A 13,685-nucleotide genomic window follows, 5' to 3' on the forward strand; every position below is an offset into this window, starting at 1 on the left:
CAAAGTTCCAAACCATCCTACAATATGCGTTAGATGAGTATGTGCCAAGCAAGATCGTAAGAGATGAAAAAGAGCCACCGTGGTACAACAACCGAGTTAGAAAACTGCTGCGGAAGCAAAGGGAACTTCACAGCAAACATAAAAATAGCCAAAGCATTGCAGACAAACAAAAATTACGCGAAGCGAAATGTAGTGTGATGAGGGCTATGCGAGAGGCGTTCAATGAATTCGAAAGTAAAGTTCTATGTACTGACTTGGAAGAAAATCCTAATAAATTTTGGTCTTATGTTAAAGCGGTAAGTGGATCAAAACAAAATGTCCAGACAATCTGTGACCAAAATGGTACTGAAACAGAGGATGACAGACTAAAGGCCGAAATACTAAATGTCTTTTTCCAAAGCTGTTTCACAGAGGAAGACTGCACTGTAGTTCCTTCTCTAGATTGTCGGACGGATGACAAAATGGTAGATATCGAAATAGACGACAGAGGGATAGAGAAACAATTAAAATCGCTCAAAAGAGGAAAGGCCGTTGGACCTGATGAGATAGCAGTTCGATTTTACACAGAGTACGCGAAGGAAGTTGCCCCCCTTCTTGCAGCGGTGTACCGCTGTCTCTAGAAGAGCGTAGCGTTCCCAAGGATTGGAAAAGGGCACAGGTCATCCCCGTTTTCAAGAAGGGACGTCGGACAGATGTGCAGAACTATAGACCTATATCTCTAACGTCAATCAGTTGTAGAATTTTGGAACACGTATTATGTTCGAGTATAATGACTTTTCTGGAGACTAGAAATCTACTCTGTAGGAATCTGCATGGGTTCCGAAAAAGACGATCGTGTGAAACCTAGCTCGCGCTATTCGTTCACGAGACTCAGAGGGCCATAGACACGGGTTCACAGGTAGATGCCGTGTTTCTTGACTTTCGCAAGGTGTTTGATACAGTTCCCCACAGTCGTTTAATGAACAAAGTAACCACACAATATCTAAAATAGGGGACAAGCAATTGTGCCTACCCGATCAATTGCAAAATAAACGATGGAGCAACCACCTCAGAAACACATTCAGCCTTCTATCTAAGACTATTGAGAAGACTAGAACTCACATAGAATCTTTAAACACGAACCACATTCGAAGCATCATCACCTAGTAGAGAGCAGATGAAATGGTAAGCGGACTGCGGCCCACATACACTATGTGTTCAAAAGTATCAGGACACCCCCAAATACATACGTTTTTCATGTTAGGATCATTGTGCTGCCACCTACTGTCAGGTACTCCATATCAGCGACCTCAGTAGTCATTAGACATCGTAAGAGAGCAGAATGGGGCGCTCCGCGGAAATCACGGACTTCGAACCCTCCACCACACACCGTCAGGTGGCTTGCGGAGTATGGATGTAGATGTATAACGTGGTCAGTGTGATTGGATGTCACTTACGTCATACGTGTGTACGCGAGATTTCCACACTCCTAAACATTCCTAGGTCCACTGTTACCGATATGATTGTGAAGTGGAAACGTGAAGGGACACGCAGAGCAGAAAACCGTACAGGCCGACCTTGTCTGTCAGAGACCACCGACAGTTGGAAGAGGGTCGTAATGCGTAATAGGCACACTTCTATCCAGGCCATCACACAGGAATTCCAAAATGCATCAGGATCCACTGCAAGTACTATGACAATTAGGTGGGAGGTGAGGAAACTTGGATTTCATGGTCGAGCGGCTGCTCTTAAGCCACACATCACACCGGTAAATGCCAAACGAGCCTCGCTTGGTGTAAGGAGCGTAAACATTGGACGATTGAACAGTGGGAAAACGTTGTGTGGAGTGACGAATCACGGTACACAATACGGCTATCCGATGGCAGGGAGTGGGTATGGCGAATTCCCGCTGAACGTCATCTGTAGTGCCAACAGTAAAATTCGGTGGTGTTATGGTACTGGCTTGTTCTTCATGGAGGGAGCTTGTATTCCTTGTTTTTTCGCTTGGCACTATCACAGCACAGGCCTATATGGATGTTTTAAGCACCTCCTTGGTTCCCTCTGTTGAAGAGCAATTCGGGGATGGCGATTGCATCTTTCAACACGATCGAACACCTGTTCATAATGCACGGCCTACGGCGGAGTGGTTACACGACAGTAACATCCCTGTAATGGACTGGCCTGCACAGAGCTCTGATCTGAATCCTGTAGAACACCTTTGGGATGTTCTGGAACGCCGACTTCGTGCCAAGCCTCAGCGACCGACATCGATACCTCTTCTCAGAGCAGCACCCTGTGAAGAATGGGCTGCCATTCCCAAAGAAACCTTCCAGTACCTGATTGAATGTATGCTTGCGAGAGTGGAAGCTGTCATCAAGGCTAAGGGTGGGCCAACACCATATTGAATTCCAGCATTACCTAAGCAGGGTGCCACGAACTTATCAAGTCATTTTCAGTCAGGTGTCTCGATACTTTTGATCACATAGTGTAGCTTGGTATTAAACGCATTCAGTTAAAATGTGGCGTTCAGAAACCTATACGTCACAAGCACCGTGTACCGGTAGGTCTTCACGCCGAAGGAGGAATCCATGCGTCAGTGTCCTATCCGGAGGCGCGTTAAATGTACTTGCTCCCGTCGCAGGGGCCGGAAGGAGAAACGCCATGGTCGTGACGTTGGTTTCACTGGCCTCAGCTTGTTGTTCTCATCCTCCCACAGACGAGTGATGTTTCAATAACAAGATAACTGCAACGACAGGGGCAGCACATTCAGAAATTGGTACTACCAAACAGGCAAGCTTAGCTCCTGCATCTGTTGCTTACTCCGAATGCCCACTTGCCCCGTTACCCAGTAGAATGACACGTAGTTTCCCTGCATCTAGGGGACTGATGACCTCAGAAGTTAAGTTCCATAGTGCTCAGAGCCCTTTGAACCATTTTGAAATATTTCACGAAAATCTGCTGCCAAGCTATGTAAATGAAGTGTCAAAAATTTCATCTGTTCAAGGTATAGCTATTTCGCACATAAAAAGATACATTGCTGCAATATCTAAATGTGAAAGCGGCTTCCTTCGAATCAAGTACCAAACCAGGATTTTCGAGAACAGAAGACATTAGGAAGGCAAACGAGGAGTCAGTAAGATCATGCTCTATTAATAAAACTTGAAAATAAAAAAAATGAAAGAAATTGGCTAAATAGTTTATGAAATGATTTGTGAGTAAGAAATAAGAAGATCAAATGAACGTTCTACGTGCCTTTGAATGATGCTCGAAATCATGAACAGAAAATGACATTCACCAAACGTTTCACTAATATTTTTATTTAATACTTTTAGGTAAATCATTTCACAAACCGTTTTACTTTCTTTCCAAAAAAATTGTATGCTTTACTTTTACAGACTATTTAGATTAATTGAAATGCTTGGCCATAACACTGACTGCTGATGAATTACTTTTGCAACATAAAATACATGTAAAATTTTATGGTTCATTCTAATTCATCAGGAATTTAAAGCGTGTGATATAGTGGGATGGTGTGTATACACTTAAACAACAAGTACTTTGGCAAGACCTTAACAATATACTTAGTGATGCATTATAAACATACAGAAAACTTAGTATACAAAATTGTAACTGAGTCAGTTAAAATATAGGAAGAACATAGTACCGATTGCAGAAGCTTTTCGAAGCCGTGATCACGAGGCGTAACGCTACCATTACCCCATAGATAGTGTTTTTTTTTCTTGCTTCACTCAATATGTGTCAGTCGTTCTTCCGCATTTGTCGGCTGTTAAATGTTCTTGATCATGTAAAAAATTTGTTGATGAGATAGTCGAATGCCCCTATGCTCATTCACGTGTATTCGAAGAATTTGTCTGGTGATCTTCGTAGTTGATGATATAAATTATGAAATTCTCGGTGGAGATTCCTCCCTTTGTAAATTTCGAGCACAGCATTCCTCTTCGCTTTATTTTCTTAAGTAAACCTAATTTTGTAGCCTTGCTCTCCAGCTACTGTATTCTACAGTTTAGAGCGCCGTTTTGTAGAAACAGCTGGTTGGCTTTAAGCAGCCATCTTGTAGCGCGAGATGGTCGCTCGCACGCAGGACATCCGAGTTTTTCGCCCGGTGCTGCTGCTTGTCGCTGGAGTGTCGCGTATCCAGACGTCGCTCGCTGTCGGTCGCTTCTGTCGCTCACGTAGGACACGGCCTAAGGTGACGGGGCATGGGCGGTGCCTACCAGCCTCCAGCTCAGGAACCCCGCGGTTGCCAAGCCCGTATCTGGCAAACGAATGCTGAGCCCCTTAGGGCTGCGCCTTTGGGATAAAGGGAAGTAAGGAGTTTGACATCACCACAATCCCAGGGATGTCCCAGGGTGTGGCTAATTTCTACCCTGTTGAGAGTACAGATAATAGGTTGTACTGTAAGGAGCTTATTTAACTGAACCACAGAACAAACCTGGTCTAGAAAGGCAATTCTTAATCAACAGTAGAACTTTATTCAGAATAGTTTCCAAGTAACAATAAGTCCCATTACAGAGAAAGCAACAGAAGGCATTGTTGATGAATGTTTCTCAAAGTGTCATTAGTTGATTTAATTAATTAATTAAATTAATTCTGTACAGCAAATAGAGTCAACAGTTGATGTAGCTCAGGCCGCCCGCAGTGGCCGTGCGGTTCTAGGCGCTACAGTCTGGAACCGCGTGACTGCTACGGTCGCAGGTTCGAATCCTGCCTCGGGCATGGATGTTTGTGATGTCCTTAGGTTAGTTAAGTTTAAGTAGTTCTAAGTTCTAGGGGACTGATGACCACAGCAGTTAAGTCCCATAGTGCTCAGAGCCATTTGAACCATTTGATGTAGCACATGAAAACAAATCACAAAGAAGGGAACACTGCTCCAGATCTTGGTGGAAATTTGAACTGTTGGAAGCATCTTAGAGAGCTTCAGCCACTTTTGCTTTTCATGTTACGGCTAGTTTCGGAAAGAAACGAATCATCTTCCTAACACATTTTGAATATATCCACTCGATAACGTCATATAGAATAATTTTCTGTGTTAACTCATCACTGAGAAAGAAAGTATTGTTTGAACAAAAGCGAGCAGTAACAATAATATGTGGTATTCACCGGCGGTCGTCATGTAGCTACCTCTTCAAGGAGTTAGGCATTTTAACTGTACCGTCGCAATACGTGTATTAGGTAATGAAATTCGTCATAAATAATCCATCACAATTTTAGAAGAAGTGATGTCCATACTTACAACATCAAAGGGAAAAATGGCCTTTATTTCTGCCAGTGACTCAGAAAAGAGTCCAATACGCAACAACAAAAAGTTTTGGTCAAAAACTTAAAATGTGTGATAGGTGCCAAAAACAATTTTTAAATCTACCTAAATTAATCTCTCCTGGACAACTCCTTGCATCCCATGAAAGAATTTCTGTTTAAAAATTGGTAGCCTGTGAAAAACAACCTCTTTTTAAGTATAGTTGTATGAATACGACCAAACATAATGCGTTTGTTAACGTTAACACTAATCGTGTATACACACCTCGTAAACTGACTCGTGACTAACTAACTAAGTAACGTTGTTTAACTCGTCCCACTTCCTCAGTACTGCAATAAGGCTTGCAAGGTTTGTAAGGTTTAACTTCAGAAATTTGAGTTAGAACATTACCGACGTAGCAGTAGTTCTTGAAATTGCCACAATACTGCATGGAGAAGTTGGTCAAATGTTCAAATGTGTGTGAAATCTTGTGGGACTTAACTGCTAAGGTCATCAGTCCCTAAGCTTACACACTACTTAACCGAAATTATCCTAAGGACAAACACACACACCCATGCCCGAGGGAGGACTCGAACCTCCGCCGGGATCAGTCGCACAGTCCATGACTGCAGCGCCCAAGACCGCTCGGCTAATCCCGCTCGGCTAATCCCGCGCGGCTGGAGAGGTTGGAATTAGTTAAAGAGGTGATCTGCATACTTTCCAAAGACGTGAATGTTGTTATTTTTAAGTCTCACTACAAAAAGCATTACACTATAGTACATTTCAAAATCCTTTCAAATATCGTCAGTGGGTGGTTAAGAAACTATTACGTGGAGAACGTACAGTAAATGAATTGGGACATACTTCCGAACAAAGTTGATGTAAAAAAGCATTGGCTTCATTGCACTTCATTTAATTACTTTGAGGGATAGTACGCAACTGATCATGTATTTTGACTTCGGCGGCATAAAAATGGTGTATCGTACTTAGCAGCGAAAACTGACTCTGGAAATTGTGTATCATAGAAGCAAAAATGTTCCAGTAAAAATGGGTGCGCGAAGGAGCAGCTTACAACTGCGAATGTGTTGTTTACGAGCTGACTGCAGTATGAAGTACTGTCCTAGTTAGTGTAGAAGTATTTGACATATGAATTTTTTTATTAAATTCCCATATAATTGGGGTCAAATTTCAGCCATGGATCATCGTTCGGAAATGTAGTGCATGCATGATGGGTTACAGGCGGATTCTGGTTCTGATGTAAGACGACATGTAACACGTCAATTTGGTCCTAGACGGACAGGTCGCGCAAGACCTGTATACTGACCTCCAAGGCCAGTTGACCTCCGGATCTTCAGCATTTTTGTACTTGGGGTCATCTCATAAATGAAGAGTACAGTGCTCCTGGTGAAATGGTTGAAGAACTGCAACAGCAACTGCACAGCCTTATCAGAATTCACAAAATGATCTGGCCGTGTTTAATATTATATTACCAAACCGAGATAAATACTTCCCCTCTTCTAAACTTCATTTAATTCTCTAAGTTTTCCGTTACTTCCCACACAGTCTCCTCCTTCCTATTCCTCTATTTTCGTTTGTTTATTTTTTTTCATTTTATTGTGATTTGCCATATACTCCATACATTCTGTTGTTACAATTGTCAATTCTATCTTTTATTCTGTTTCTGTGTCACTTTCCGTACGTAATACCTTTTCAAGCCAATATTAGTAAAGAATAGTACCAATTTTACTTTATTTGACTTTTTAATGTTATATGGATACCGTTTTCTAGTTTAGAGTTAATATTTTTGCTGGTTTGCTTCCTTTATATTTATTAACTGTTTAAATTTTTTATGTTCCTAATTACATTACAAGTGCTCTGTCAAAGGTAACTGTGATGTCACTGATTAATACCACCCCACTGGTATCGCACATTTGGTAACAGCAACGCAGATTTCCGCCAGACGTCGATAGCGACCGTGTGGGATCTGGTGGACCCAATGGAGCACACTCGCTGACCACACCTCAAGCTGCTCTGTACGATGAGTGCCCTCTGCCGCCGCAATATCTACTTCTACATCTACATCCATATTCCGCAAGCCACCTGACGGTGTGTGGTGGAGGGTACCTCGAGTACCTCTATCGGTTCTCCTTTCTATTCCAGTCTCGTATTGTCCGTGGAAAGAAAGATTGTCGGCATGCCTCTGTGTGGGCTGTAATCTCTCTGATTTTATTCTCATGGTCTCTTCGCGACATATACGTATGAGGGAGCAATTTACTGCTTGACTCCTCGGTGAAGGTATGTTCTCGAAACGTCAACAAAAGCTCGTACCGAGCTACTGAGCGTCTCTCTTGCAGAGTCTTCCACTGGAGATTATCTATCATCTCCGTAACGTTTCCGTGGTTACTAAATCATCCTGTAACGAAGCGCGCTGCTCTCCGTTTGATCTTCTTTACCTCTTCTATCAATTCTATCTGGTACGGATCCCACACTGGTGAGCAATATTCAAGCAGTGGGCGAACAAGTGTGCTGTAACCTACTTCCTATGTTTTCGGACTGCATTTCCTTGGGATTCTTCGAATGAATCTCAGTCTGGCATCTGCATGTGATGCTTAATGGCAGACACAGACCGTTCGCAACGAGGTGCGGTCCAGTCGCGGCCCTTACTATCGCTCTTGCATTAATTAAGAGAGCCTCACCTTACGATGCTCTTCTTGCTGATGTATTCGCTCGACTTTGCTGCTGCACAGTTACTTGTAAAGAGTCTTCATACACTTGGAGGAAGGTACCAGTTATGTAAAGCTTCCGTTTACTGATATGACTTGGTTTACTTGATTGCTGACCTTTTCTGCTCCTGTACAGCTTTCCTACGAGGACAGCTGCTGCACCACTCTGCAGCCCCCACCGCACGCTTTCCACTGTGTACCAAGTGCTACACAACAATGACAGTGTCAAAGATGACGCCTCACTGTAAATGAGTAACATCTTCGTCGTTTACAAATATTGTAACATCTTTGACGGCGATTGCTAGTTGCAGCCTGACGATAACATCGTAAGCCGAAATCGGGTTACTAAATACGAGGGTTGGAATTAAATAGTGGCAACTATTTATTCACACCCGATACAAAAAAAATGGCTCTGAGCACTATGGGACTTAACATCTACGGTCATCAGTCCCCTAGAACTTAGAACTACTTAAACCGAACTAACCTAAGGACATCACACAACACCCAGCCATCACGAGGCAGAGAAAATCCCTGACCCCGCCGGGTATCGAACCCGGGAACCCGGGCGTGGGAAGCGAAAACGCTACCACACGACCACGAGCTGCGGGCACCGATACAAAAGAGTTTCATGTTTCCACCTGTTTCTTCCCTTCAATATAGTCACCAGCGTTGTGTAGAACCCGTTGTCAGCGATGTGGAAGGCGCAGTATGCCGTTAGCAGAGCCTGTTCTGTTGATGGTGCGAATGGAGCGGTCTACTGCCTGTCGAATCTTTGGAACAGTTCTGAAGCGAATGCCACGAAGTGGTTCCTTCATCTTCGGAATCAAATCAAAGTCATAAGGACTTAAGTCCGGGGAGTATGGTGGATGGTACAGTACTTCGCAGTCCCATCGACCGAACAGAGCAGCCACAGCTTGCGCTTTATGCGCCCGCGCATTGTCGTCCAAAATGATGGGTGGGTTGCGCAAAGCTGGACGCAGGTGTTGCTCCAAAAACGAACAGAAATACTGTGCACTGGCGGTCTACCGTGGAGCAATTTAATGCGTTAGGACAACACCATCACAGTCTTACTCGAGAATCACAATTCTTTAGACCGCTCCATTCGCACCTTCAACAGAACAGGCTCTGCTAACGGTATACTATGCCTTCCAGATCGCTGGCAACGGGTTCTACACAACGCTGGTGACTACTTTGAAGGACAGTAACAGGCGCAAACGTGGAACTCTTTTGTATCGGTTGTGAATAAATAGTTGCCACTATTTAAGTTTCAAGCCTCGTATACTCATCCTGTAAGACACACACAATATTGTGCTTCTTATCTATTGTTATATTAATCTACCAAGAATCGACGCAAGAATCAGTTGACACAGTATTGTATTTCATGTTAAGGCAGGACATAAGTGGGATCTGAGCCCATTTAGATGGTGATGTACAGCTCAACTTATCTGTACTAATTGCCAGACGCTATCTTATACTCAACTCAGTGGAATCTCGTAACCACAAACGCACAATCATTTTGCAAACCGTTTCATTTCCGCACTCACGTTTACTGAAAATTTTTTAGCTTGTGTTGTATACTTCCGGTAGTGCCAGGTGTCGTTATTAATTGCGATACATTCATATATTCATTGAAAATGGCATAGCCCAAAATTTCTGGGTGTTGTGCCCTTCAATAAGCCATAGACTCAGCGGATCGCGCTCTGTTAGAACAAGAGGGCGATCCCTCGTGCCCTGGCGGCAGCCAGGCGAAGCTCGTTCAAGGTCACCCGCCTTACACAGCATAGGAGTAGACAGCCATGCATGAACACCCACCCACCTCCCCAGGGGTCGTAACCCCTGCAACCCATAGAAGATGCTTCAGTAGCTGAATTAGTGTTTTTTGTCTTAAAAAAAAATTCACGGGATAGAAGGAAAGGATCAATGTGTCGGGCGTCTGCCTATAGCTACCAGCGTCTGCCACAAGCTTTCAGAAGTGTAGCAGATGAGTAAATTACATTTATTTAAAGTGCACTTGTAGTATCAACTTCTGTTGATCTGTAGTATCAACTGTAGTATCTTTCGTTTGCCTGTCCAGGTTCCTACAGCTACACATCCTGTGGCCCAATCCCACCCGTTTATCATTAGCAGCGGATGCCGACTCGCAGCTTAACTGAACTACTATCAGAAGATGGACCGGTTATTCTGTGTGTTGTGTATAGCATCTAAAGAAAACCTCCTCAGGTCCAGTGACCTGTCGTCTATCGAGCGACTTGAGTTGATTTGCAGTTTGGCACTCCCTTATCTCTGTGTCTATCAGTTTATCATATTTCCTGCCGATCAAAGTCGGAACTGTATTTGGCTCTTCCTCGTAGAAACGGTTTCAGAACAAACAATTTCGTATTTGTTTTTCATTTTATATCACAGACATAAAATCCTGGTTTACATAGTCAGCGCTGCTTCGATGTTGTTAATACACACATCAAAAGAAGTTTTGCACCACCTCGCTTCCGAGAGTTCCGGAACCTGTGAAGAAAATTGGTATAGAGATCAACATAAACATCATATCCGCCCTTTATATTGCTCATAAAAACAACACGTTGCATGTTGTACCACCATACAACGAGACCTTCAGAGGTGGTGGTCCAGATTGCTGTACACATCGGTACTTCTAATACCCAGTCGCATGTCCTCTTGCACTGATGCATGCCTGTATTCGTCGTGGCATACTACCCACAAGTTGATCAAGGCACTGTTGGTCCAGATTGTCCCACTCCTCAACGACGATTCGGCGTAGATTCCTCAGAGTGGTTGGTGGGTCACATCGTCCATAAACAGCCCTTTTCAATCTATCCCTGGCATGTTCGATAGGGTTCATGTCTGAAGAACATGCTGGCTGCTCTAGTCGAGTGATGTCATTATCCTAAAGGAAGTCATTCACAAGATGTGCGCGATGGGGGCGCGAATTGTCGTCCATGAAGACGAATGCCTCGCCAATATGCTGCCGATATAGTTGCACTATCGGTCGGAGGATGGCATTCACGTATCGTACAACCGTTACGGCGCCTTCGATGACCGCCAGCGGCGTACGTCGGCCCCAAATAATGCCACCCGAAACCAGCAGGGAACCTCCGCCTTGCTGCACTCGCTGGACTGTGTGTCTACGTCGTTCAGCCTGACCGGGTAGCCTCCAAACACGTCTCCGACGATTGTCTGGTTGAAGGCATATGCGACACTCATCGGTGAAGGGAACGAGATGCCAATCCTGAGCAGTCCATTCGGTATGTTGTTGGGCCCTCTGATCCGCGCTGCATGGCGTCGTGGTTGCAAAGATGGATCGCGCCATGGACGTCGGGAGTGGAGTTGCGCATCATGAAGCCTATTGCTCACAGTTTGAGTCGTAACACGATTCCTGTGGCTGCACGAAAAGCATTATTCAACGTGGTGGCGTTGCTGTCAGGATTCCTCCAAGCCATAATCCGTAGGTAGCGATCATCTACCGCAGTAGTAGCCCTTGGGTGAACTGAGCGAGGAATGTCATCGACAGTTCCTGTCTTTTTGTATCTCCTCCATGTCCGAAAAACAGTGCTTTCGTTCACTCCGAGACGCCTAGACACTTCCCTGGTTGAGAGCCCTTCCTGGCACAAAGTAACGATGCGGACACAATCGAACCGCGGTATCGACCTTCTAGGCGTGGTTGAACTACAGACAAGACGAACCGTGTACCTCCTTCTTGGTGAATGACTGGAACTGTTCGGCTGTCGGACCCCCTCCGTCTAATAGGCGCTGCTCATGCATGGTTACATCTTTGGGTGGGTTTAGTGACATCTCTGAACAGTCAAATGGACTGTGTCTGTGATACAATATCCACAGTCAACGTCTATCTTCAGGAGTTCTGGGAACCGGGGTGATACAAAACGTTTTTAATGTGTATACATGAAAAACCACCCCCATGAACCATGGACCTTGCCGTTGGTGGGGAGGCTTGCGTGCCTCAGCGATACAGATGGCCGTACCGTAGGTGCAACCACAACGGAGGCGTATCTGTTGAGAGGCCAGACAAACATGTGGTTCCTGAAGAGGGGCAGCAGCATTTTCAGTAGTTGCAGGGGCAACAGTCTGGATGATTGACTGATCTGGCCTTGTAACATTAACCAAAACGGCCTTGCTGTGCTGGTACTGCGAACGGCTGAAAGCAAGGGGAAACTACAGCCGTAATTTTTCCCGAGGACATGCAGCTTTACTCTATGATTAAATGATGATGGCGTCCTCTTGGGTAAAATATTCCGAAGGTAAAATAGTCCCCCATTCGGATCTCCGGGCGGGGGCTACTCAAGAGGACGTCGTTATCAGGAGAAAGAAAACTGGCATTCTACGGATCGGAACGTGGAATGTCAGATCCCTTAATCGGGCAGGTAGGTTAGAAAATTTAAAAAGGGAAATGGATAGGTTAAAGTTAGATATAGTGGGAATTAGTGAAGTTCGGTGGCAGGAGGAACAAGACTTTTGGTCAGGTGAATACAGGGTTATAAATACAAAATCAAATAGGGGTAATGCAGGAGTAGGTTTAATAATGAATAAAAAAATAGGAGTGCGGGTAAGCTACTACAAACAGCATAGTGAACGCATTATTGTGGCCAAGATAGACACAAAGCCCATGCCTACTACAGTAGTACAAGTTTATATGCCAACTAGCCTTGCAGATGATGAAGAAATTAATGAAATGTATGACGAGATAAAGGAAATTATTCAGGTAGGGAAGGGAGACGAAAATTTAATAGTCATGGGTCCCTGGAATTCATCAGTAGGAAAAGGGAGAGAAGGAAACATAGTAGGTGAATTTGGATTGGGGGGAAGAAATGAAAGAGGAAGCCGCCTTGTAGAATTTTGCACAGAGCATAACTTAATCATAGCTAACACTTGGTTCAAGAATCATAAAAGAAGGTTGTATACGTGGAAGAATCCTGGAGATACTAAAAGGTATCAGATAGATTATATAATGGTAAGACAGAGATTTAGGAACCAGGTTTTAAATTGTAAGACATTTCCAGGGGCAGATGTGGATTTTGACCACAATCTAATGGTTATGAACTGCAGACTGAAACTGAAGAAACTGCAAAAAGGTGGAAATTTAAGGAGATGGAACCTGGATAAACTGAAAGAACCAGAGGTTGTAGAGAGTTTCAGGGAGAGCATAAGGGAACAATTGACAGGAATGGGGGAAAGAAATACAGTAGAAGAAGAATGGGTAGCTCTGAGGGATGAAGTAGTGAAGGCAGCAGAGGATCAAGTAGGTAAAAAGACGAGGGCTAATAGAAATCCCTGGGTAACAGATGAAATATTGAATTTAATTGATGAAAGGAGAAAATATAAAAATGCAGTAAATGAAGCAGGCAAAAAGGAATACAAACGTCTCAAAAATGAGATCGACAGGAAGTGCAAAATGGTTAAGCAGGGATGGCTAGAGGACAAATGTAAGGATGTAGCGGCTTGTCTCACTAGGGGTAAGATAGATACTGCCTACAGGAAAATTGAAGAGACCTTTGGATAGAAGAGAACCACTTGTATGAATATCAAGAGCTCAGATGGCAACCCAGTTCTAAGCAAAGAAGGGAAGGCAGAAAGGTGGAAGGAGTATATAGAGGGTTTATTCAAGGGCGATGTACTTGAGGACAATATTATGGATATGGAAGAGGATGTAGACGAAGACGAAATGGGAGATAAGATACTGCGTGAAGAGTTTGACAGAG

Source organism: Schistocerca nitens, chromosome 6, assembly GCF_023898315.1.
Source record: "Schistocerca nitens isolate TAMUIC-IGC-003100 chromosome 6, iqSchNite1.1, whole genome shotgun sequence".
NCBI lineage: Eukaryota > Metazoa > Arthropoda > Insecta > Orthoptera > Acrididae > Schistocerca > Schistocerca nitens.